This window comes from Bufo gargarizans, chromosome 5, assembly GCF_014858855.1.
Source record: "Bufo gargarizans isolate SCDJY-AF-19 chromosome 5, ASM1485885v1, whole genome shotgun sequence".
NCBI lineage: Eukaryota > Metazoa > Chordata > Amphibia > Anura > Bufonidae > Bufo > Bufo gargarizans.
In genome coordinates this window covers 340054993-340081055 of record NC_058084.1, presented here as the reverse complement: position 1 = coordinate 340081055, position 26063 = coordinate 340054993, and positions in this window count along the sequence as shown.

Sequence of the window (26063 nt, the reverse complement as noted above, 5' to 3'; positions counted from 1 at the left end):
TGTGCTTCCCAAGGATCATTTTCTACTGGGAAATACAGGGCACAGTATAATACACTAGAATCTATATACTATAATGATATTAGCCCTACCCCAAATAATAATACAATTAGGGGGTCATTTATTATATAGAAATACGTCTTTGTTAGGCTACTTTCACACTAGCGTTCGGGGCTCCGCTTGTGAGTTCCGTTTGAAGGCTCTCACAAGCGGCCCCGAACGGATCTGTCCAGCCCTAATGCATTCTGAGTGGATGCGGATCCGCTCAAAATGCATTAGTCTGGCAGCGTTTGTCCTCCGCTCCGCTCAGCAGGCGGACACCTGAACGCTGCTTGCAGGGTTCGGGTGTCCGCCTGGCCGTGCGGAGGCAAACGGATCCGTCCAGACTTACAATGTAAGTCAATGGGGACGGATCCTTTTGAAGTTGACACAATATGGCTCAATTTTCAAACGGATCCATCCCCCATTGACTTTCAATGTAAAGTCTAAACGGATCCGTTTGCATTATCATGCAAACGATCCGTTCTGAACAGATGTAAGCATTTGCATTATAGATGCGGATCCGTCTGTGCAGATACCAGACGGATCCGCACCTAAACGCAGGTGTGAAAGTAGCCTTAGGCGTATTTCTGACACAGATTGTGGCGCAAAGGTCCTTAGCACCACAATCTGTATCTTTTCCCGCTCATGCCAGGTCTAAAAAAGGATGGCGTGGGCAGGGAAAGGGATACAGTTATGGCCATGCAGTTATTGGATACCACCGCCATATAGTGATAACACCGCCATACAATGATAAAACCACCATACAGTGACCGGATAAAAGGGTATAAGAGGGCACAGTACAGGGAATGACTATGGGCACTGCACAGGGTGTGGTAAAAGGGCACAATGCAGGGTATAAGTGGGCACAGTACGGGGTGGGGGGCACAGTCACATGACCCTGTGACGTTAGAAGGTCCTTATGGTGAATGCTGTTCAGATGCCACCATAATGAGAGGCAGAGGAGTGAGACAGGGGCCCGGGATGGACAGGAGGGGTGGACACAGCAAGTAGGTGGAAGGGGCTCTGAGGAGGATTCATACAAGAAGTAGGGGCAGGAGGTCTGTGCAGGGCAGCAACAGGAGATAGGAGGGTGAAACAGGAGCTCTGGATACATGAGGGAGGAAAGGAGACAGCAGGGGCCCCATGAGGATGAGATAGGACAGGATATGGGGGGGGGGCAGGTGTCATGGAGGCAAACTGCTTAATGAAACAGTAATACAACTAAATAGAATGAAGAAGCAGCAGCAGATCGGAGAGTCCCCCCCTTCTGTCCCACAGACAAGAAACAGTCACAGTGCAGACTCACTCACAGCTCCAGCCCTGCGGTCTCTCTCCTCAGGCAGCATGTGTCCTGTGTAGAGGGGGCGTGTTCTGAGTCTCTGCAGCTCAGAGGGCCCCACCAAAGGGGTACTGCGTAACTGAAATGACAGCAGTGAGAGCTCCCATCTGTATTGATGGAAGTGCTCATAGCAGCTCAGTGGGCCCCCCCAGGAGCATTGGGCCCCGGCACTTGCCCGGGGATGCCGGGTTATGACCCCGGCCCTGGTCCTAACCCCGGCATGTCCCCTGCTCAGTCCCCATCCCGCCTTACTAGTGAAAACAGTGCAAAACCGGCCACAAGACAAAATATTGTCACACGGCCGGTTAAAGAGGGTGCTTGCAACTATTTTTCAACTAAAATAGTCACAAGTCCCTTGATAAATGTGTCCCTCTTTTTTTTTTTTTTCTGCCAGAAAACTGCCACAGAGAGATAAGTCTTCCCCATATTCTGCAGACTATCTATTAGACAATGTATGTTTCACCTGGCCATTTCTATTGTTTCATCTAGAGATAAGTGACGCCCAAGGTGTCTGACAGCTGCTTGTTAATGAAGGATTCGTGACAGATTGCTGTGGGCCATACTATTGTTTGTCTGACAACACGTCTAATCTGTTCAGTATACTTCTATACAGCGTCAATCATGGATGTTTGGTGGCAGATGTTTTGCTAGTAGGCAAAAGAAAGGGTAATACCTTTCAGGTATACTGCTTACTAGTAGTTTACAGACAGGTGCTCACCTGATAGTGTCATGAAAGGTCACAAGAACTATACAAGTGTGTATGCCTTTCCGGTTGGCTTAACAGCCGACCTAGGACGAGAAAACGGGTCCTAACTGGCTGGTATTTAACGCCTTAGGATGGGCATTCTCAATTTCATCTGTGAGGTTATTGTGGGCATCAATAAATTGGTTATGTGTACAGTCGTGGCCAAAAGTTTTGAGAATAACACAAATATTAGTTTTCACAAAGTTTGCTGCTAAACTGCTTTTAGATCTTTGTTTCAGTTGTTTCTGTGATGTAGTGAAATATAATTACACGCACTTCATACGTTTCAAAGGCTTTTATCGACAATTACATGACATTTAGGCTGGGTTCAGACCTGAGCGTTTTACAGCGCGTTCCTACGCGCTGTAAAACGCTCAACAGGCAAGAACCAATGATTCCCTATGTGAATGGTTCTCACCTGGGCGTTTTACAGCGCGTACGATCGCGCTGTAAAACGCCCGACGCTCAAACAAGTGCTTGAGCTTTTTTTGGGGCGTTTGTCGCTCGTTCCCGCACATAGATATTCGGGAACGCGCGACAATGTGTGCACGCCTGTCTCTGTATGCGCGATTGTAAACGCCCGTACAATCGCGCATACAGAGCGCTCGTTTCAGAACGCTCAGGTCTGAACCCAGCCTTATGCAAAGAGTCAGTATTTGCAGTGTTGGCCCTTCTTTTTCAGGACCTCTGCAATTTGACTCGGCAACTTCTGGGCCAATTCCTGACTGATAGCAACCCATTCTTTCATAATCACTTCTTGGAGTTTGTCAGAATTAGTGGGTTTTTGTTTGTCCACCCGCCTCTTCAGGATTGACCACAAGTTCTCAATGGGATTAAGATCTGGGGAGTTTCCAGGCCATTGACCCAAAATGTCAACGTTTAGTTATCACTTTTGCCTTATGGCACTGTGCTCCATCGTCCTAGAAAATGCATTGTTCTTCACCAAACAGTTGTTGGATTGTTGGAAGAAGATGCTGTTGGAGGGTGTTTTGGTACCATTCTTTATTCATGGCTGTGTTTTTGGGCAAAATTGTGAGTGAGCCCATTCCCTTGGATGAGAAGCAACCCCACACATGAATGGTCTCAGGATGCTTTACTATTGGCATGACACAGGACTGATGGTAGCGCTCACCTTTTCTTCTCCAGACAAGCCTTTTTCCTGATGCCCCAAACAATCGGAAAGAGGCTTCATCGGAGAATATGACTTTGCCCCCAGTCCTCAGCAGTCCATTCACCATATTTTCTGCAGAAGATCAATCTGTCCCTGATGTTTATTTTGGAGAGAAGTGGCTTCTTTGCCCTTCTTGACACCAGGCCATCTTCCAAAAGTCTTCTCCTCACTGTGCGTGCAGATGCGCTCACACCTGCCTGCTGCCATTCCTGAGCAAGCTCTGCACTGGTGGCACTCCGATCCTGCAGCTGAATCCTCTTTAGGAGACTATCCTGGCGCTTGCTGGACTTTCTTGGACACCCTGAAGCCTTCTTAACAAAAATTGAACCTCTCTTGGAACTGCCTGCTCCCGGTGACTGCATTTGATTTCAGACCGGCTCGCGCACAGGCACAGGTAAGGACTTACCTGCGCCTCGCCGGAATTGTGAGAAAAGATGGCAAACAATGCGAACTGGCCATCACTGTCCCGGAGTACAGCTGGGAGGAAGGGGAGAGCTGATAGGAGCATTATGTTGCTCTTGCATGGGGAGCTGTGTCTATGGTGGTTCCCACTAGCTCCAGCACACAGCTTGTGCACATGTTCCTAAGATCTGAGGCTTCCCCCAGGACTGTTATGGAGTGAGGGAGCTGGAGAGACGCCATTTCCGCTCAGAGCATTCGCTGCCAGAGGTGAGGATCGTAGGTGAGGGACTGTACCTTCTCCTTGCCCTCTTTTCTCCGTGTCGGGTGTGTGCGCAGCGCGTCCCACTGGTGAGGAGGGAGCGCTACTTCCGCCATCTTGTGCGCGGTCTTTGTCATAGAAAAAACTTAGTTTCCCCTGGGCTTTGATGGATCTCTTGCCCCTCCTCATCCTCGGTGGTTGTGGCATGGATGTAGTAGGGAGGATCTCGTTCCGGAGTGCTCTCACCGGGTCAGGTGCTGTGTTGTCGCTGCTGTGTATGCGGAGCTCCTCTACTCAGAGGCCATCTCACATGCCAGCAGGCCACGCCCCCCTAGGACGAGCATTCTTGTCCTAGGGTTATCCAGCTGCCCCACATGCACTGCAGCGATCAGCAGCAGGGGCCTGGCTGATACTGAAAACCGGGCCCCTGCTGTATCCGCCAGCATCGGTGAAAACACAGATGCCGGCAGATTAACCCCCTGTATGCTGCGGTTGCGCTGACCGCTGCATACAGGGGGTTTGCGGCAGCTTGTACATCCCTATCGGATCCCCATGCTGCTTGCTATGGCGGCCTCGATGCCTTGAATAGGCATCAAGACTGCCAGCTACGGAAGCCCAGGAGATCCAGTCCCAGGGCTAGGTCTCCTAGGCAACTGTCAGTGTCTTACAGTGTAAGGCACTGACAGTTCAATACAGCACAATACAGATGTATTGTGCTGTATTGAAACAGGGATCAGACCTTGAAATGTTGAAGTCCCATAGTGGGACAAAAATAAAAAATAATAACCGTCAAATAAAAGTGTTTTTATCAATAAAACTAATTTAAGTTTAAAAAAAAAAAAGTCCCTTCCCCAATAAAAGAGATATATGAAATTGTAAAAAATAGAAAAAATAAAATAAAAATCACACATATTAGGTATCGCCACGTCCATAACAACCTGCTCTATAAAAATATGCCATGATTCACCCCGTCCGTTCAACACCATAAAAAATAAAAACTGTTTAAAAAAAGCCATTTTTTGTCACATTTGTTCACAAAAAGTGTAATGCCAAGTGATCAAAAAGTCATATGTACCCAAAAATGATACCAATCAAACCATCATCTCATCCCGCAAAAAATAAGTCCCTACATAAGCCAATGAATAATAAATATATGGCTTTCAGAAAATGGAGACATAAAACATCATTTTTTTCTTTCAAAAATGCTTTTATTGTTTAAAACGCTGCATCCATAACAACTTGCTCTATAAAAATATCAGATGAGCTAACCCATCTGGTGAACACCGTAAAAAAATAAATAAATAAAAATAGTGCCCAAAAATTATTTTTTGTCACTATACATTAAAAAAAAGTGTAATACCCCAAAATACTACCAATCAAACTGACATCTCATCCTGCAAAATATTAGACCCTAAGACAATCGCCCAAAAAATAAAAAAGATTTGGCTTCCTGAAAATGTAGGGATGTTCTTTTTTTTCAAATGTTCTTTTTTTTTTCTAAAATGCTTTTATTGTGTAAAACCAAAAGAAATATAAAAAATTTGACAAATTAGGTATCGGCACGTCCGTAACAACCTGCTCTATAAAAATATCACATGATTTACCCTGTCAGGTGAAAACCGTAAAAAAAAAAAAAAAAAACGTGCCAAAATACATTAGATAATCACCTGAAAAATATAAATAATATGGCTTTCAGAAAAAGGAGACACAAAAACATGATTATTTTTTCCAAAAATGCTTTAATATGTAAAACTGAAACAAAATAAAAGTAGACATATATTTAATATCGTCGCCTCCATAACAACATGCTCTATAAAAAGAGAACATGATGTATCCTGTCAGGTGAACACCGTAAAAAACTAAATATACAAACTGTTCCAGAACAGCCATTTTTTGGTTACCTTGCCTCACAAAAAGCATAATATAAAGCAATCAAAAGTCATATACCAAAAAATCGTACCAATACAACTGTCACCTTATCCTATAATTTGGGTCATTTTTTTGGAGTTTCTACTGTAGGGGGCATCAGGGGTCTTTAAATGTCATATAGCAACTTAAAATTATCCCAGTAAAATCTGCCTTCCATAAGCCATATGGCGCTCCTTTCCTTCTGCGCCCTGCTGTGTTGCCGTACAGCAGCTTACAACCACATATGGGGTGTTTCTGTAAACTGCAGAATCAGGGTAATAAATATTGAATTTTATTTGGCTGTTAACCCTTTATGTGTTACAGGAAAAAAAAAAGAATTAAAATGGAGAATCTTCCAAAAAAGTGAAATTTAAAAATGTCATCTCCTTTTCCCTTTAATTCTTGTGGAACACCTAAAGGGTTAAAAAGTTTGTAAAAATTGTTTTAAATAACTTGAGGGTAGTTTCTACATTAGAGTCATTTATGGGTGGTTTCCACTATGTAAGCCCCACAAAGTGACTTCATAACTGAAGTGGACCTTAAAAAAATGGTTTTTTGAAATTCTCTTAAAAATTTTAAAATTTGCTTCTAAAATTCTAAGCCTTATAAGGTCCTAAAAAATAAAATTACATTTACATAATGATGCAAATCTTAAAGTGGACATATGGGAAATGTAAGGTAATAACTCTTATGGTGTATCACTATCTGCCTTAGGCCTCATGCACACGACCGTTGTGTGCATCCGTGTCTGTTGTTCCGTTTTCCGTGATTTTCTGCAGACCCATTGACTTTCAATGGGTCTGTTGAAAACTCGGAAAATGCACCGTTGTTCATCCGCGTCCATGATCAGTGTTTCCTGTCCGTCAAAAAAATATGACCTGTCCTATTTTTTTTTACGGACAACGGTTTGCGGACCCATTCAAGTCAATGGGTCCGTAAAAAAACATGGATGCACACAAGATTGTCATCCGCGTCCGTAGGCTACTTTCACACAGATGGATCGCAGATAAAAACAGCGGAGCTGTGTTTATAAATGTATGGGGGCACAACTGGGACCGTAATAAATGTATGGGGGCACAACTGGGTCCGTAATATATGTATAGGGACACATCTGGGGTCATAGTATATGTATGAGGGCACAACTGGGGCCATAATATAAAGATGGGGGCACAACTGGGGCCATAGTATATGGGGGGCGGGATTTTAATTAGGAGGGGGGAGGGGAGGCCGCACTGGCCACCAATGAATGTAATACAGGGGAGGGAGGGGGGCCGCACTGGCCACTAATGAATTTAAAACTGGGGAGGGAGGGGGGGTCTGCCCCATCCTGCCTGGCAACACCTGATCTCTTACAGGGGGCTATGATACGCACAATTAACCCCTCAGGTGCCGCAATTGTGCGGATCACAGCCCCCTGTAAGAGATCGGGTGCTGCCAGGCAGCAGGGGGCAGTCATGTACACAGTTCTTAGTATATTCTAACTTGAAGCGTCCCCATCACTATGGGAACGCCTTTGTGTTAGAATATACTGTCAGATCTGAGTTTTCATGATATAACTCAAATCCGATGGTATATTCTAACATAGAGGCGTTCCCATCGTGATGGGGACGCTTCAAGTTAAAATATACCCTGACTTTACATTGAAAGTCAATGGGGGACGGATCCGTTTGCAATTGCACCATATTGTGTCAACGTCAAACGGATCCGTCTCCATTGACTTGCATTGTAAGTCAGGACGGATCCGTTTGGCTCCGCACGGCCAGGCGGACACCAAAACGACTTTTTTTAAACTTTCCTTCATGTCTGGTGATCCTCCAAAAATCACGAAAGACACACGGAAAAAAAAAGGAACACGGATAACGGAACAACGGAACCCCGTTTTGCGGACCATGAAAAAAAACTGTCGTGTGCATGAGGCCTTAAAAGCAGTGAAATAAATATTTCGAAAATTGCTAATTCTTTAAAATTTTCCATAAATGTTGGATTTTTTTATAAATAAAGGTGAATTATAGCGATTAAATTTTTTCATTATCATGAAGTACAATATAGCGCGTCTCAGAATGGTTTGGATAAGTAAAAGCATTCCGAAGTTATCACCACGTAAAGTGACACATGTCAAGTTTCCAAAAAACAGCCTGGTCTTTAAGGTGAAAAATAGCAAGGTCCTTACGGTGTTAACAGCTGCAGGTGTGTCAACCGGGTATCCGGAGTGTTAGGGTCCATTCACACGTCCTTATGTGTTTTGCGGATCCGCAAAACACGGACACCGGCAATGTGCGTTCCGCATTTTGTGGACCACACATCGCCGGCACTCTCCTAAAAAATGCCTTTTCTTGTCCGCAATTGTGGACAAGAATAGGACATGTTAAATTTTTTGCGGAATGGAAGTGCGGATCCTCAGATGCGGACAGAACATTCCGGCCCCATTGATGAATGGGTCCGCACCTGTTCCGCAAAATTGTGGAACGGATGTGGACCCATTTTGCAGATGTGTGAATGGACCCTTTGAAAAAAAATGTGTACCATAAAACTGTGGAACAGAAAATGCCAGGTACATGCACTACAAGCTTATGAAGAAGAAGGTCATCACTGAAGAATAAATGTCCAGAACTACAATTGGAGCTGTGGATTCACAGACATGCATCACAATTAGAGATGAGCGAATTTCATATTTTGAAATTTATTCACGCTTTTTTTTTACTGATAAAAAGTGAATTGCGTTATGGATTCCGTTACCAAGGACCATAACGCACTTCTATGACGGAATGCATAACGGAATGCCTTTAGAGGCATTACGTTATTCATTCCGTCATAATAGAAGTCTATGGGCTCCAAAACTGATCCGTCCCGTTTCTGTTATGCAGGAGAGGACTCCCCTGCATACCGGAAACATGACGTTTTTCTGCACTTCTACTTTTTTTTATTGGAGTTTTTTGCACTGCCGTTTCTTACTCTGGATACTCTGGATATTAGTTGAAGGTCTATGTGAAATCTGAAACACAGGACACACAAGCACTTTTTGCTTCTGGCATTTTCACAATTAGGTGACTTTTGTCTTTATAGCTAAAACACTGCATGCTATATAGCTCTGATATTTTAGCCTTGGTAATTAGTTTCAGTTCAGATATATCACAAAGTCACGGAAAAAAAACCCGCAAACTCACTACAGTAGCTGGAGGAGTAGAAGACCTGGACTAGTATTTCTAGACAAAGGTGTTGAAGTGGCAGGGGTCCAGCTGTTCCTGACAGCCCTGCCCCTGCTTTATGCGCCGGCTTCTGTGAATACGATGCCGACGCTTTAACCCTTTGTATGCCTCGGTCAGCCGGCATATACAAGGTTTGTGGAGGGACGGGACTCCCTTCCTGTGCCCATCGGGTCCCCTCGCTGCGGTGACGGGGACCCAATGGCTGAGAAGGCAGCCCGATGTCTTTCATAGGTAATAAGCTGGTAATACACTAACAGCCAATGCATTACAATACACATTTATTGTAATGCATTGCAGGGGGGATCAGACCACCCAAAATTTATGTCCCACAGTGGGACAAAAATAAAAAGTGTTTTTCATAATAAAAATAACAAAACAAACAAACCTCCCTTTCCCATAATAAACATATATAAAATTGTAAAAAAAAATTGAAAAAAAACGAACAAACTGATTATTATATTAGGTATCGCTGTATCTGTAATGACCAGCTCTATAAAAAGATCACATGATCTACCTTGTCAGATGAATGCCGTAAAAAATAAATAAACCTGCACCAAAATAGCAATTTTTTTTGTCACTTTGCCTTACAAAAATTGTAGTAGCAAGCAATTAAAAAGTACAATGTACCTCACAATGGTACCACTGAAAACGTCACTCATCCACCCAAAAATTAGCCCCTACACAAGACGATCGGCAGCGATCGGCAGAAGAAAAAATGGCAACACAAAAACAGTGTTTTTTTTTCAAAAATGCTTTTATTGTGTAACATTGCAAACCAAAATTAAAAAATAGACATTAGGTATAATTTTTTGTCCCTTTGCCTAACAAAATGCTTAATAGCAAATGGCCGAAAAGTACTATGTACCCCAAATGGTACCAATAAAAACATCAACTCATCCCGCAAATAATGAGCCCCACCACAAGACAATCAGCAGAAAAATAAAGAAAAATATGACTCCCAGGCAATTATTTTTGACGAGTATTCTTATCTTGTGTAAGATTGCAAACAAAAATGAAAAAATAGACATATTAGGTATCTTTGCATCCATACTGATATTCTCTATAAAAATATATAATGGTCTACCTCTTCAGTTGAATGCTGTAAAAAAAAAAAAAAATGTCTGCCCCCACACAAGATGATTGGCAGAAAAAAAAAATATATGCCTCTCAGTAAATGACACAAAAATAGGATTTTTCTTTTAAAAAATGCTTTGTGCAAAGTGGTAGAACATAAAAAAAAACTATATAACATTGGTATCTTTGTCATCGTACTAACCATCAGAATAAAAACATTGGTGTAATTTTTCCTGCATGGTGTTCAATTACAAATCCAAAATAATAATGGCAGAGTTGCCGCCTTATCTTTATCCTGCTTCTCAAAAAGTGAAATAAAAAGCGATCAAAAAGTTGTATGTACCCCATAATAGAACTAATGATAAAGCTCCGTCGAGAGAAAAATAAAATGTATAGTTGTCAGAAAATGGCTGTACTGGTTTCAAAAGCTGATCAATGGCAACATAGCGCCCGTAAACCATTCCACCAGAGTTCCATATGGCACTCTTTCTCTTCTGATCCTTGCCATATGCCCAAACTACATATGGGGTATTGCCGTGTTCAATATTTGGGCTGCTTTTAATCCTATTACTTCTTGTGAAAAAAAAATTGGGAGCTTATGCAACATTTTATTGGAAGAAATGAAAACTTTCATTTTCACACCCAAGTGTTTCTAAATTTTATTAAAAGCCTGTGGGGTCAAAGTGGTCAATACGTTTTTTTCTACAAAGCAATAGACCCTAGACATATGTAAGGCACTTAATTATTTATTTACAAATAGTCATTTAGACTAACATTTAGACTAAGGGTACTTTCACACTTGCGGCAGGACGGATCCGTTCACCCTGTCGGATCCGTCCTTCCGCTGTTTTGCTGTCCCGCCGGACCGCCACTCTGTCCCCATTAACTATAATGGGAACGGGGGCAGCGCTCCGGCGCAGTACAGCAGTGCATGTCCGACTTTTTAGTCTTGCGGCCTCTGACTGCGAACTGCCGTACTGCGCCGGAGCGCCGCCCCGTCTTCATTATAGTCAATAGGGACGGAGCGGCGGCACAGCAAAACAGCGGAAGGACGGATCCGACAGGGTGAACAGCCTGCCGGATCCGTCCTGCCGCAAGTGTGAAAGTACCCTAACCAGGGCCGTCTTTACCGCAGGGCAAAAGGGGCAGCTTCCCCGGGCCCAGTTGCTCCTGGGGGCCCAAGCAGCACTCGGTGACCAACAAGACTTTTTAGCCTTAGCTGCTGAATATTGCGGCGGGGCATGTTAGCTGTGCGCTGTGCACAGGGCCGGCCTTTGGGGTGTGCGGGCGGGCTGTGCTTACTACTATATTTTGTTGCCGCCGTCTAACAGCACAGAGTCATGGTCCGGACTATAGAAAGAGACTGAGTGAGGAGGGGGCGGGGCCCGTGGCCGCTCTGCGCTCCGCTCTGTGCCTGGCCTGCCTGTCTCTTTAACAGAGCAGAACAGTGGCTGCTGGAGCGTGACGCAGCTGCCGCACAGGCAGAGAGAAGAAGGCGGCGGAGCGAGCCCGAGCGCCAACCAGGAGCCACAACAGACACAGCCTGAGCCAGCCAAGCAACTAAGCAAGTTCCAGTTGTACCATAACAAGTCAGAACAGAACTTACAGGTATTTGATAGTACAAAGTACAGTTTTGTACAAAGATAACAACTGGATGGATCCCATCTGCCACTGGCCCATGATGGAGTGGGAGAAATGTGCCATGGAGAGGCTCATAGAGGACAGGGGGACAATGTGTGCTTTCCTGCTACTACATCAACCCCCCCCCCCCCCCCAGGGATTTTGGGGGCCCTTAAGGGTTGGACTTTAACTCCTTGCTGCTGATGTTGAGTGTGTCAGTGCCACCAATCATATTCCCCTCCCCCCAGCACATCAGTTACCTTTAGGAGGGGGGGGGATATGATTGGTTGCTATAGTGCACACTCCGCATCATCCAACCCCTAATGCCCCCCAAAATGCCCGTGGGGGGGGTTGTATGACAGGCAGGAGGGGCGATGTGTATGCAGGCCCTTGCCCTACACTCGCTCAGCTGTGCTCGCATACATATTGTGTCCACTGTCCTGTGCCCACTCTGCTAAAGCCTGGCATAGCCCAGCTAAGCCCTGCTTTACCAAAGCAGACAGGCAGGAGCTGTGTGGTGATCATATTTATTGTATGTATGTGTCTGTCCCTGTGTGTGTGTGTGTGTGTGTGTGTGACTGTCCGTCCCTGTGTGTGTGTGACTGTCCGTCCCTGTGTGTGTGTGTGTCTGTCCCTGTGTGTGTCCCCGTCCCTTTGTGTGTGTGTCCGTCCCTGTGTGTGTGTGTGTCTGTCCCTGTGTGTGTGTGTCTGTCCCTGTGTGTGTCCCCGTCCCTTTGTGTGTGTGTCCGTCCCTTTGTGTGTGTGTCCGTTCCTGTGTGTGTGTCCGTTCCTGTGTGTGTGTGTATGTGTGTGTGTCTCTCACTCTGTGTCACCATCACCATGCCCACAGTGTTCCTATGTCTTGACGCAGCTGCTTCAGAACGTTCTGTGCGGGGCAAGAAGAAGATGGAAGTCCGTGCGATAGACACTAAGGACGAAGGTAACACTTCCACATGATCTACACTAGTGTTATCTGTGGTTTTACATAGGACTGCAGATAACAGTACTACACTATTCAGCACTAGTGTTATCTGTAGTTTTACATAGGACTGCAGGTAACACTACCACAAGGTTAGCTCGCACAGGGCGCCTGAACACCTAAGGCCGGCCCTGGCTGCGCACCCCAGCAAACCCCCCCCCTCCCCCCCCACACACACATCCGGCGCTTACCTCAATATGACTGCAGGAGCCCAGGAGCGCGACCGAAAGTCACGTGACTGTCAGAGCTTCCGGTGTAAAGAGCAACGGCTCTCAGCTAGAAGAGAAGGAAGATGGCGTCAGCGGCTGCCAAGCAGATAGCGGCGGAGCAGGTGTCTCATCCCTTGTACATATAGATATGTATACTGTATGGAGACCAACCCCGCCGCCCGCTCATTTCCTGGGGCTCCGTCCTCTAAACAGTTTGTGTGTGTCAGGCACATGTCTGATGTCTCACTCTGCAGCTTTATAATCTCCTGTGTCATACAATAGAACGAACTGTAGTCTGTAACGTCATATAGAGGGATGACGCCACTGATGTAATATGCCTCTTATATGTGGAGAGCGGTGATGTCACTGATGTAATATAACATTATATGTAGAGAGCAGTGATGTCACTGATGTACTATATCATTATATGTGGAGAGTGTTCATGTCACTGATGCAATTATTGCATGGTCGCCAATGCGCCTTAAAATTTGCAGATGGCGACAAGACTTGTCATAGGCTACAGGCCTGAGGTCTATTTGGTAGTGAAATCCCAGCGCAGGCAGGCGTGATGATGTCATCACGCCCGCCTGTGCCAGGATGCGGTGAGGTGTGCGCGTCTGCGTTGCACCATCCCTTGCCGTACCAGCAGCTAGTGAGCGCCAGTGAAAGGACACAGGAGGTTTCGCTTTTTTTTAAGGTGTGGGAAGGCGGGATCCAGGGGGCCCAAGTAAATTCTTGCCCAGGGTCCAATCAATATTAAAGACGGCCCTGAGACTAACAATTGCCTTAACTATTTTTGCTTGTAGTAAAACTTACCGGTAACTTTTAATAATAATTATATAAAAAAATCAATTGGCCAAATAAACAGACTTCAAAATATCAGTTGTGTCGCTTTCTTTTTCTTTTTATAATTTTGATGTATAAGCACTGTTAAATAGTACAGTGCTAATACCGTAGCAATGGACCTAGGGAGACTGGTAACTGTGCACTAGCTCCAGCTCCTGTCACTTGTAAATCTGTCCCTAGTTACTATGTTGCATTTTGTATTTTTCTGCTGATAGAAGCAGCACCCCTGTCCTAAAAATCCCTCAAACACTGCCCCCGACATGTTTTGCAGCAGCTCTGGCGTCTTTAGAGGAACTCACTGCCCGTTAAGTTTTACCACTAGCAAAAATAGACATATGTCAAGCTAAGGCAATTGTTAGTCTAAAGGACTATTTGTAAATAAATAAAGTTGTCAATACAACCCTCAATAAATTCCTTGAGGGGTGTAGTTTCCAAAATGGGGTCACTTTTTGGGGGATTCTACTATTGGGGGTACATTAGTGTGCCTTCAAATGTAACATAGCGCCCAAAAACCATTCCCACAAAATCTGATCTCCAAAAACCATATGGCGCTCTTTTCCTTCTGAACCCTGCCGTGAGGCCATAGAGCAGTTTACGACCACACATAGGGTGTTTCTGTAAATTGCAGAATCAGGGTAATAAATATTTAGGTTTGTTTAGCTGTTAACCCTTTCTGCCTTACTAGTAAAAATTGATTAAAATGTAAAATCTGCAAATCTTGTGAAACATAGAAAGGTTTAACCACGTTTTGAATAACTTGAGGGGCGTTGTATCTAAAATGGGGTCATTTATGTGGTTTCTACTACATAAACCCCACAAATTGACTTTAAAACTCAATTGGTCCTTAAAAAAGTGGATTTTGGAAATTTCCTTTAGAAATTAGAAAATTTGCTTCTAGAAATCAAAGCCGTCTACTGTCCTAAAAAATAAAATTACATTCACAAAACATTTCAAACATAAAGTAGACATATGGTAAAAGTTAATTAATAAATACTTTATGTGGTTTCCCTATCCGTCTTAAAAGCAGACAAATTAAAATTTAGAAAATAGTGAATTTCTCCACATTTTTATTTTGGATTTCTTTATAAATAAAGGTAAAAAATATTGACTCAAATTCCCTTCAACATAAAGTACATTGTGTTATGACAAAATAGTCTCAGAGTCGCTTGTTTAAGTAAAAGTGTTCCAAAGTTGTTATTAACAGATAAAGTGATGTCAGATTTGGAAAAATAGGCTCTGTCAAGAAGGTGAAAAATTGCTGTGTCCTGAAGGGGTTGAAAAAAATTGAACAAACAATATGCCAATATTTTGTGTATTTGGTGCAAAGTGCAACAACATAGACTCAAGAAAATCTGACTTTATCATGAGGGAAAAAATATTTAAACACCTTCCCACTGTGAGCAAAAACTTCTAGAAAAAAATTGTCACAAACAACTTGCCAAAAATAGCTAAAAAAAAAATAGTACTTTATTATTCTGGGTTTTTTCTGGCAAAAAAAGGTCAGAACTAAAATCTTGTGTGGTAAAAAAAAAGGTAAATAAAATATTTGCTATATACTTCCTTTCACCTTATGATCCAGACCTGGTTGTGTTTTCCAAATTCTACAGTATACAAATACCTGAAAATGTTCAGGCACCCTAAATCCTGGACAAGCAGTATACCATATCCACATTTTCTTCCACTTATACAAACTGACATAAATGGTTAATAAATATGTTGCAGAGTAGACACTGTTTTGGAGTTTAACCCTTTCCCGACCAGCGCCGTACTAGTACGCCGCTGGCCGGGTCTTTAAAGATGGAGCCCGCTCCTGAGCGGAGCGGGTGCCATAGCCGCGGGTGGCCTGCTGTTTCTTATAGCAGACACTTGCGGCTAATGTCCGCAACCTGTAACCCCTCACATCTGGTGATGCGGCTCCCCCTGCGGCAATCAGAAGAGCCAGAGCTTGTGTGCAGCAGCCCCTGTCTTTGTGAATGACAGGAGGCTGCTGCATAGTATTTCCTTTAGAGCCCTTGCCTGTAATAGGACTCCATAGGAAACTAGCAATTTTCTCACAGACTCCAATGCTAGTGCATTGGGGCCTATGAGAATAGCAATCTAATAATTGATTGTTATAGTTCCCGATGGGAACTATAAAAAAAGTGTAAAGAATAAATTTAAAAAAAGTTTTGAAAAAAAAAAACATAAAAATTCTAATCACCCCCCTTTTCCCAAAATAAAAATAAAAGAACTAAAAAAATAGACATCATGGGTGTCGTTATGGGCGAAAACACCCATAGTATAAAAATATATTCCCCATACAGCAAACAGCAAAACAGAAAAAAGCGTCAAAATATCTATTTCGCCGTGTTTGGTCGCTTCATTTTCAAATTTTTTTTTTTATAAAAAGTGATCAAAAAGTCAAACACACCCCAGAATTGTATCAATGAAAAGTTCAGATCACCCAGCAAAAAAATTAGCCCCCATGCAGCCCGAACTCATAATTACAGAATATGGCGATGAAAAAATTTTACAGATTTTTTCCCAAAAGGAAAAGAATATACACACTTCACTGTTACATTTATTTGTGGTGAAAGACTTTAATGGTCTATTTCAGTACAAAACAAAAAATATATACACATTTCACTTCTGCAGTTATATGTGGTGAAAGCGTTCAGTGTCCTAATTCATTACCAAAAGGAAAAAAATATACGCACTTCACTGTTGCATTTATTTGTGGTGAAAGACTTTAGTGGCCTATTTCAGTGCAGAAAGAAAAATATATTCTCCGTTCACTTCAGCGGTTATTTGTGTTGAAAGCATTTAGTGGCCTATTTCAGTACAAAAAGAAAAATATATTCTCAATTCACATCGGCGGTTATATGTGTTGAAAGCATGGCTAGGAGTCAGCAGGGTGGCAGCAGTGGGAGGTCGGGAGACAAACGTGCCTGGGGTAAACCACCTGCTTCACAGCAGCCTACCTGCCCTGGAAGTAGTGGTGCAGAGGTTCACGGAAGCAGTAGCAGTCAGTCAGTGCAGACTGTTGGGGGGAAAATCACCTACTCGGTGTGGCAGTTTTTTGTTAAGCCGCCACAGGAGGTTAACATGGCCATATGTTGAATATGTGGGCAGAAGGTGAAGCGTGGCCAGCCTGCGTCAACATATGTGGTATCCTGCTGCTGCTACTGCCATCTCCACACTATGTCACCTTGCCAATATGTGGTATCCTCCTGATGCTACTGCCATCTCCACACTATGTCACCTTGCCTCTCTGTGGTATCCTGATGCTACTGCCATCTCCACACTATGTCACCATGCCACTCTGTGGTATCCTCCTGATGCTGCTACTGCCATCTCCACACTATGTCACCTTGCCACTCCGTGGTATCCTGATGCTGCTACTGCCATCTCCACACTATGTCACCTTGCCACTCTATGGTATCCTCCTGATGCTGCTGCTGTCGCCACCTCTGGACTCGGTCATTGTGCCACTCGGTGGCCTCCTCCTGATGCTGCTGCTGCCGACTCCTCCACACTCTGTCATTGGGCCACTCTGTGGTCTCCTCATGCTGCCACCAACTCCAGACGTTTTGATGTATTTAAGGCTCAGATATTGTCGCAAAGGTGTACGCCACTTACGCCTCTTTTCTTGAGTTCCGAGGATAGAATGCAGAGCTGCCGTAGATTTAATCTTGTTGAGCGGCTGCCGGATCATGCATTAAAGTTATGTAGAGGCTGTAGCCTCTGCGTAAGGATACTTTAACACTCACGTTTTGTGTGGAACCGTCATGGACGGATCCGTTCAGATAATACAACTGTCTGCATCCATTCAGAACGGATTCGTTTGTATTATCTTTAACCTAGCCAAGATGGATCAGTCTTGAACACCATTGAAAGTCAATGGAGGACGCATCCATTTTCTATTGTGTCACAGAAAATGTCTCAGTTTCATCAGTTTGGCTCAGTTTCATCAGACGGACACCAAAACGCTGCAAGCAGCGTTTTGGTGTCCATCTCCAAAGCGGAATGGAGACTGAACTGATGCAAACTGATGCATTCTGAGCGGATGCTTTTCCATTCAGAATGCATTAGAATGCAAACTGATCTGTTTTGCACCGCTTGTGAGAGCCCTGAACGGATCTCACAAACGGATAGCAAAACGTGATTGTGAAAGTAGACTAACTTAGGCGTATTAAGCTGCAGCAGACAGGGTTTAAGACTTAGTCTTAGTAAATGTCCCCCTTTTATTTTTATGCTATTTGCTTGATTTTTGCATTTAGATGAAAGTGAAATGTAGTAAGATAAGCAGCTCTATGTTGAAAAACTGTAAATGCGTACAGAAACTCAATAGAACTAAATGTGACACTATTTCCATCTAGTGGCTGAATGTAACATCGCCATCTTTATGACTTTACAGGCTTGCTAAATTACAGAATCAAAAGATCATGAAAAAGTATCCATTTAAAATGCTATTGTATTATTTAACCCTTTCAAGACCAGGTCATTTTCATTTTTTTTATTTTCATTTATTAATCCCAGCTCTCCCAAAGCCATAACTTTTTTTATTTCTTAATTCACATAGCCGTATGAGGGCTTGCTTTTTGCAGGACAAGATAAACTTTCTAATAGTACCATTTACAGTTGCATACAATGTGGTGGGAAGCAGGAAAAAAAATTCCCAAATGACGTGGAATTATATTTAAAAAACACCCTTTCACCACAGTTTGATGTTTTGTTTTCTTTTAAACCGTTTCCTATGGGGTAAAACTGACCTGTTACTTTTATTCTCTGGGTCATTATGGATTTCAATGATACTACATAGATATAGCTTTTTTTTACATTTTAATACTGAAGAAAATTTAAAACTTTGGAAAAAAAACTAATTTTTCCTCTGCATTACCATCTTCTGACCCCCATTACTTTTATATTGTTATGAGTATCGACAGTGTAAGGGTTCATTTTTTGCAGGACAATCAGGAACAATACTTTTCATTGATACCATTTTGGGGTGTGGGAGGTGAAGCAGCCAAAAAGAATTGGCCATTTTGACTTTTTTTTTATGTTTCGTGTTTTTGCACATGGCGATGTCCATGATGTTAATTTCTAAAAATTATTTATGTATTTTTATTTAGGGGAAAAGGGGTGATTTTTATATATATATTTTTTCTTTTTATTTATAAAAACTACATCCGAACACTGCATCCGACTCCCCCAATCCTCGCTGGGTGGAGCCAGAGCACAGTCTTTAACTTCTCAGATACTGTGGTCACAGTTGACCACGGGATCTTAGGGGTTAAATGTATGCGATCGACGTTATCGTCGATTGCATTCATTAGTCCCGGGTGCCTGCTGTTTAAAACAGCAGGCACTCGGCAGCTATTTTTAAATGCCCAACCCCCAACGTAAATTTACGTTGGTTGGTCAGGAAGGGGTTAAATGGATATTGTATTATAGCAACCAGCTGATGAATGACCATCCACTGTTTGTTCCGGCACAGATGGGAGTCCCAAGCTGCGGACCTCTTTTTATCATGAAATGACCTGATAGGGAAAAATACATGACACAACCCCTTTAACCCCTTCTTAATTTCCTGGTGTTCTCATGTTTGATCTGGACAATTTTAGGCTACAGATCAATGTGGCCTTATTAAGGCTCTTGGAGGTTGTTTAAATGGACTGTACCATGGGTGAACTGGAAACTTAACCCCTTAGGGACACAGCCTTTTTACACCTTAGGACCAGGCCATTTTTTGCAAATCTGACCAGTGTCACTTTAAGTGATGATAACTTTAAAACGCTTTGACTTATCCAGGCCATTCTGAGATTGTTTTTTCGTCACATATTGTACTTCATGACCCTGGTAAAAAAAAGTTAAAAAAAATATTTTTTTTTGCATAAAAAAATTTCAAATTTACCAAAAATTGGGAAAAATTAGCCAATTTCAAAGTTTCAGTTTCTCTACTTCTGTAATACATAGTAATACCCCTAAAAATTGTGACGACTTTACATTCCCCATATGTCTACTTCATGTTTGAATTATTTTGGGAATGATATTTTATTTTTTGGGGATGTTACAAGGCTTAGAAGTTTAGAATCAAATCTTGAAATTTCAGAAATTTACAAAAACCCAATTTTTAGGGACCACTACAGCTCTGAAGTCACTTTGCGAGGCTTACATAATAGAAACCACCCAAAAATGACCCCATTCTATAAACTACACCCCTCAAGGTATTCAAAACTGATTTTACAAACTTTGTTAACCCTTTAGGTGTTGCACAAGAGTTATTGGCAAATGGGGATGAAATTTGAGAATTTCATTTTATTGCCTAATTTTCCATTTTAACCAATTTTTTCCACTAACAAAGCAAGGGTTAACAGCCAAACAAGACTGTATCTTTATTGCCCTGACTCTGCCGTTTACAGAAACACCCCATATGTGGCCGTAAACTACTGTGCGGCCACACAGCGGGGCGTAGAGTGAAAGGTGCGCCGTTTGGTTTTTGGAAGGCAGGTTTTGCTGGACTGGTTTTTTGACACCATGTCCCATTTGAAGCCCCCTGATGCACCTCTAGAGTAGAAACTCCATAAAAGTGACCCCATCTAATAAACTACACCCCTCAAGGTATTCAAAACTGATTTTACAAACTTTGTTAACCCTTTAGGTGTTGCACAAGAGTTATTGGCAAATGGGGATGAAATTTGAGAATTTCATTTTTTTGCCCAATTTTCAATTTTAACCCATTTTTTCCACCAACAAAGCAAGGGTTAACAGCCAAACAAGACTGTATCTTTATTGCCCTGACTCTGCCGTTTACAGAAACACCCCATATGTGGCCGTAAACTACTGTACGGCCACACAGCGGGGCGTAGAGTGAAAGGTGCGCCGTTTGGTTTTTGGAAGGCATGTTTTGCTGGACTGGTTTTTTGACACCATGTCCCATTTGAAGCCCCCCTGATGCACCCCTAGAGTAGAAACTCCATAAAAGTGACCCCATCTAAGAAACTACACCCCTCAAGGTATACAAAACTGATTTTATAAACTTTGTTAACCCTTTAGGTGTTGCACAAGATTTAATGGAAAATAGAGATACAATTTCAAAATTTCACTTTTTTGACAGATTTTCCATTTTAATATTTTTTTTCCAGTTACAAAGCAAGGGTTAACAGCCAAACAAAACTCATTATTTATGGCCCTGATTCTGTAGTTTACAGAAACATCCCATATGTGGTCGTAAACCGCTGTACGGTCACACGGCAGGGCGCAGAAGGAAAGGAATGCCATACGGTTTTTGGAAGGCAGATTTTGCTGGACTGGTTTTTTTGACACCAAGTCCCATTTGAAGCCCCCCTGATGCACCCCTAGAGTAGAAACTCCAAAAAAGTGACCCAATTTTAGAAACTACGGGATAGGGTGGCAGTTTTGTTGGTACAAGTTTAGGGTACATATGATTTTTGGTTGCTCTATATTACACTTTTTGTGCGGCAAGGTAAAAAGAAATTGCTTTTTTGGCACCGTTTTTTTTTTTGTTATTTACACCATTCATCTGACAGGTTAGATCATGTGGTAATTTTATAGAGCAGGTTGTCACGAACGCGGTGATACCCAATATGTATACAATTTTTTTTATTTATGTACGTTTTACACAATAATTTCATTTTTAAAACAAAAAAAATGTTTTAGTGTCTCCATAGTCTAAGAGCCATAGTTTTTTCAATTTTTGGGCGATTATCTTAAGTAGGGTCTCATTTTTTGTGGGATGAGATGACGGTTTGATTGGCACTATTTTGGGGTGCACATGACTTTTTGATTGCTTGCTATTACACTTTTTGTGACGGAAGATGACAAAAAATGGCATTTTTTACACCGTTTTTATTTTTATTTTTTTACGGTGGTCATCTGAGGGGTTAGGTCATGTGATATTTTTATAGAGCCGGTCAATACGGACGCGGCGATATCTAATATGTATACTTTTTTTTATTTATGTAAGTTTTACACAATGATTTCATTTTTGAAACAAAAGAAATCATGTTTTAGTGTTTCCATAGTCTAAGAGCCATAACTTTTTCAGTTTTTGGGCGATTATCTTGGGTAGGGTATGATTTTTGCGGGATGAGATAACAGTTTGATTGTTACAATTTTGGCGTAGATGCGACTTTTTTGATCACTTTTATTACCTTTTTTGGGAAGTAAGGTGGGCAAAATTCCAATTTCATCATAGTTTTTAATTTTTTATTTTTATGGCGTTCACCGTTCGGGTAAAGTAACATTACCATTTTATAGATCAGGTCGTTACGGACGCGGCGATACCAAACATGTGTAGGGAATTTTATTTTTTTCATTTTTAATCAGTGATAAATGTGTTTTTTGATTTTTACTTTATTTTCACTTTTTTCACTTTTTTTTTTGGCCCAGACCCACTTGGTTCTTGAAGATCCAGTGGGTCTGATGTCTGCATAATACAGTACAGTACAATATATATTGTACTGTACTGTATTTTACTTACACTTTGTCTGAACAGATCTATGCTTTCAGCACAGATCTGTTCAGAACCATGGACAGCAGGACGCCTGAGAAGGCGTCCTGTTGCCATGGGAACCTTCCCCGTCTGCTCAGTAGTGTTCAGAACTGCGCAGACGGGGAAGGGTAAGGACGGGGCTTGGGGGGCTGCCTGAAAGCTCTCTCCCTCTCCATTCGGGGGACTGCAAAGGCACAGCAGCCCCCCGATGGGAGAGGGAGGGAGCTCCCTGAGCTGTTAACCTTTTCCATACAGCGGTCCGTACGGACCGCTGTATGGAAAGGGTTAAACGGCTGACATCGCATCACCGATGTCAGCCGTTTATACCAGGGTGCCAGCAATGTGCTGGCACCCTGTTATACCCACTAGACGCCAACGATTACGCAATGGGAGGCGGGCGGGGGATCGCGATCCCGCCTACCGCACCGCCCGCCTCCTGCACCGCCCGCACCGCCCGCAACCCTCCCCCTGCACCTCCCACCGTGCCCAAATAACTCAGGGGTGCAGGGGGGAGGGATACTGGACAAAGTTTTGAATCCTATAGTTTCTGATCCCCGCGGTCCCTCATAAACTGCAGAAATCGCAGCAAACCGCAGGTCTGAATTGACCTGCGGTTTGCCGCGATCGCTGACATGGGGGGGTCACGGGACCCCACCGCGCATTTAGCCTAGGTGCCTGCTCAATGATTTGAGCAGGCACCGGGTTCCGATCACTGCCAGCCGCACGGCAGTGATCGAAAATGCACAGGGCGTACATGTACGCCCTGTGTCCTTAAGTACCAGGGCACCAGGGCGTACCTGTACGCCCTGTGTCCTTAAGGGGTTAAAGTGGCTCTGGAAAAAAACTAAAAGTAGACCAACACAAGTAGGCAGGGACAAAAGTAGTAGTTGGGGCCTGCAATACTATGGTGCAGCACAAAATGGCGCCCTAGCAGAACTGAATACCACAATGCAGCACAATATACTGCTGCCCGCTCCATAGTATTCAACTGTATCACTGTTTTGTGGATGATGACGCATAGATACCTGATTCTGGCAGAGAAAAAGAAAAAGAATACCGAAACAGGAGCCGCACATCTAAAATATAACAAATTTATTCAAGAAGACAGACACAACACAAAATAGGTTAAAATTGTTGTATACAACAGATCAAGGCCATGTGAACTATATATCAGCACATGCCACCCTGGCTCACCACAAACGCATAGACAAACCCCTACATCAATAAGCAAATGACATTATAAAGTGCATGTAATCCATCAACAATGAATAAAGGCTCAGATACTTATCATAAAAATGGCATGATGGGGGGCATGCGTGGCGGTCAGGAAAAAAGCCCAACGCGTATCGCCAGACTAGCTGGCTTCCTCAGGAGTGCCTGGTCCTAAATGGTCCATGATCAAACATATATATCCATAGTAATCAGATGATAATAGAGATATAAATGTAAAAACACAAAATGCAATCGCACACTGCAACCAGCACTCTGCCCTGCCTTTATGCTGGATGTTGAATAAGGCATTGGTGTACATTTTGGCCAAAGCGTAATAAGCCACTCACCACGTCAAGGTCGCCTTCATGAGTGGTCCGTAACACTAGTTCCTACCTTTTATGGGCCATGACAGCCACATAAAGTCCACAGCAGTCAAGCAGTCAAGCACACCTGTCCAGTTAATCTGCCCCACAGGAGGCTGGTTTTAAAGTCAGTATAAAACTGAGTCTGCTTATATAGCACCTACCAGGCCATTAGGCTCCAGGAGAAGTATATAGTGGGTTCAGCATGCATGTGAGTACTTGCATCCCTGGATCCGATGAAAGCTGTAATGGCACCGGACGGGGTTAAAAGCAGAGTGTGCTTGGCGTGCATGCTGTACCTGCGCTCCCTGGACTTTATGTGGCTGTCATGGCCCATAAAAGGTAGGAACTAGTGTTAGGGACCACTCATGATGGCGACCTTGACGTGGTGAGTGGCTTATTACGCTTTGGCCAAAATGTACACCAATGCCTTATTCAACATCCAGCATAAAGGCAGGGAAGAGTGCTGGTTGCAGTGTGCGATTGCATTTTGTGTTTTTACATTTATATCTCTATTTCGCCATAGCAATCTGCACCTGCTAGGGGTAGTGCGGGCTGAATTTTCCAGATGATAATAGTCTTTACCTGTGTATCAGGTCCCCATGTGGAAGGAGGGGGCGGCGACCACCTCATTAACATGGAGGAGGAATAGAGGGGAAGGGGGTGGGTGACACCTCGGGCCAAAGGGGAGTACATGAATAAAACTATTGTAACAGATGAAGGACGCCACAGGTAAGCGGCGTCCGGATATGCCGCCCGCGCATGCGTCCCATCGAGCCGGCGCAGGCTGCGCTCCAAACACCGGATGCAGCAGGCCGCGCAGGCCCATAGGACACACGCTGCGTGTCAGCAACCGGAAGTGACAACATGAACATGGAACACAGGGTACGCAAGTGTGTGGGATGCTGCGGGCGAGCGCACAGCCGCGGAAAGAGGAGAATAGACACACAGAGAATAGAGCAACATTTATATACAGGGACAATAGTAAATAGATCGAGTCCCTATGTAAAACCTAATGCCAATACTGATATACAAGATTCAGAGTATACAGACAATAGGTAAAATTAAAGACAGAAATCTATATAAAAAAGGGAATGGCACATGAAAAAACCTTTTTGTGAACAAAGAAATAAAAAGCAATAAAGCACAAAAGTGAAATAAACTAATATGTGAGGGTAATAAAATTGTGATTCATACAGATAATCTAATAGAAAATCTATTATATTCATAAAATATAAAAGTTAATTAGTGCATAAGAGGGCACCATCAAGACCCTAAGTGAACCCTATATTATATTCTCCTGATTAATTCATGTGCAGAATTAACCATCAGTCAAGTAAGACTTGACGTGTTAATTCAACTGCATGATTTACACCCAGAATGATGTGAAGAAATACAAATGCCTCGTTATTATTTTTCCCTTAACCCAACCTTCTTGATTTTTAATATTTAATTTCGTCTGTTTGCATTCTCAATATTAGATTTCTCTTTCCTTTTTGTTAAAAATATTTTCATCCAAGGATATACATTTTATTTTTGATTATTTTTCATATTTTCATATTTTTTATTTTCTATATTTTTTATTATTTTATGTATTACTATTTTCTATTATTATAGTTTTTTATATTAAATTTAATTTATTATATTTTGTTTTAATTTTTGAATAATTTTCTTTTTTTAGATATTTTTTTATTAGTTTTTTAATTATTTTTTATTTTTTTATTTATTAATTATATTTTATATAAAAGATTTTTACTATTGTTTTTCAAATTATGATTTTTTAATAATTAATATATATATCTTTTGTAATATTAATATGTCCAACAATTATTTTCAATCTAACTTTTATTCAATTGATATTGTATTATACACTATTCTCTCCTAGATGACTCCCTATTCCACATGAATTGAAAAAAAAAAGAAAAAGAGATACCTGATTCTCCTACATTAATTATTGCTGAGAGCATCAGATCATTATTTACCTAGCTGGCAGCCATGAGGTGGACTTAGGTGGCACCATGGCGATCAGCCCACAATAAATTTTCCCTGTAAGGTCTATGACCACTCCGCCCCTGAACTGTACTTAATTCCGTTTGGAATCTGTGCACACTATTCTGTATTCCATGCACCTCTTGTGTCTGGATTTCCTGCTTCTGTCATTGTTATGGCAACTGTCTATAACTTGTACCAATAGAGCA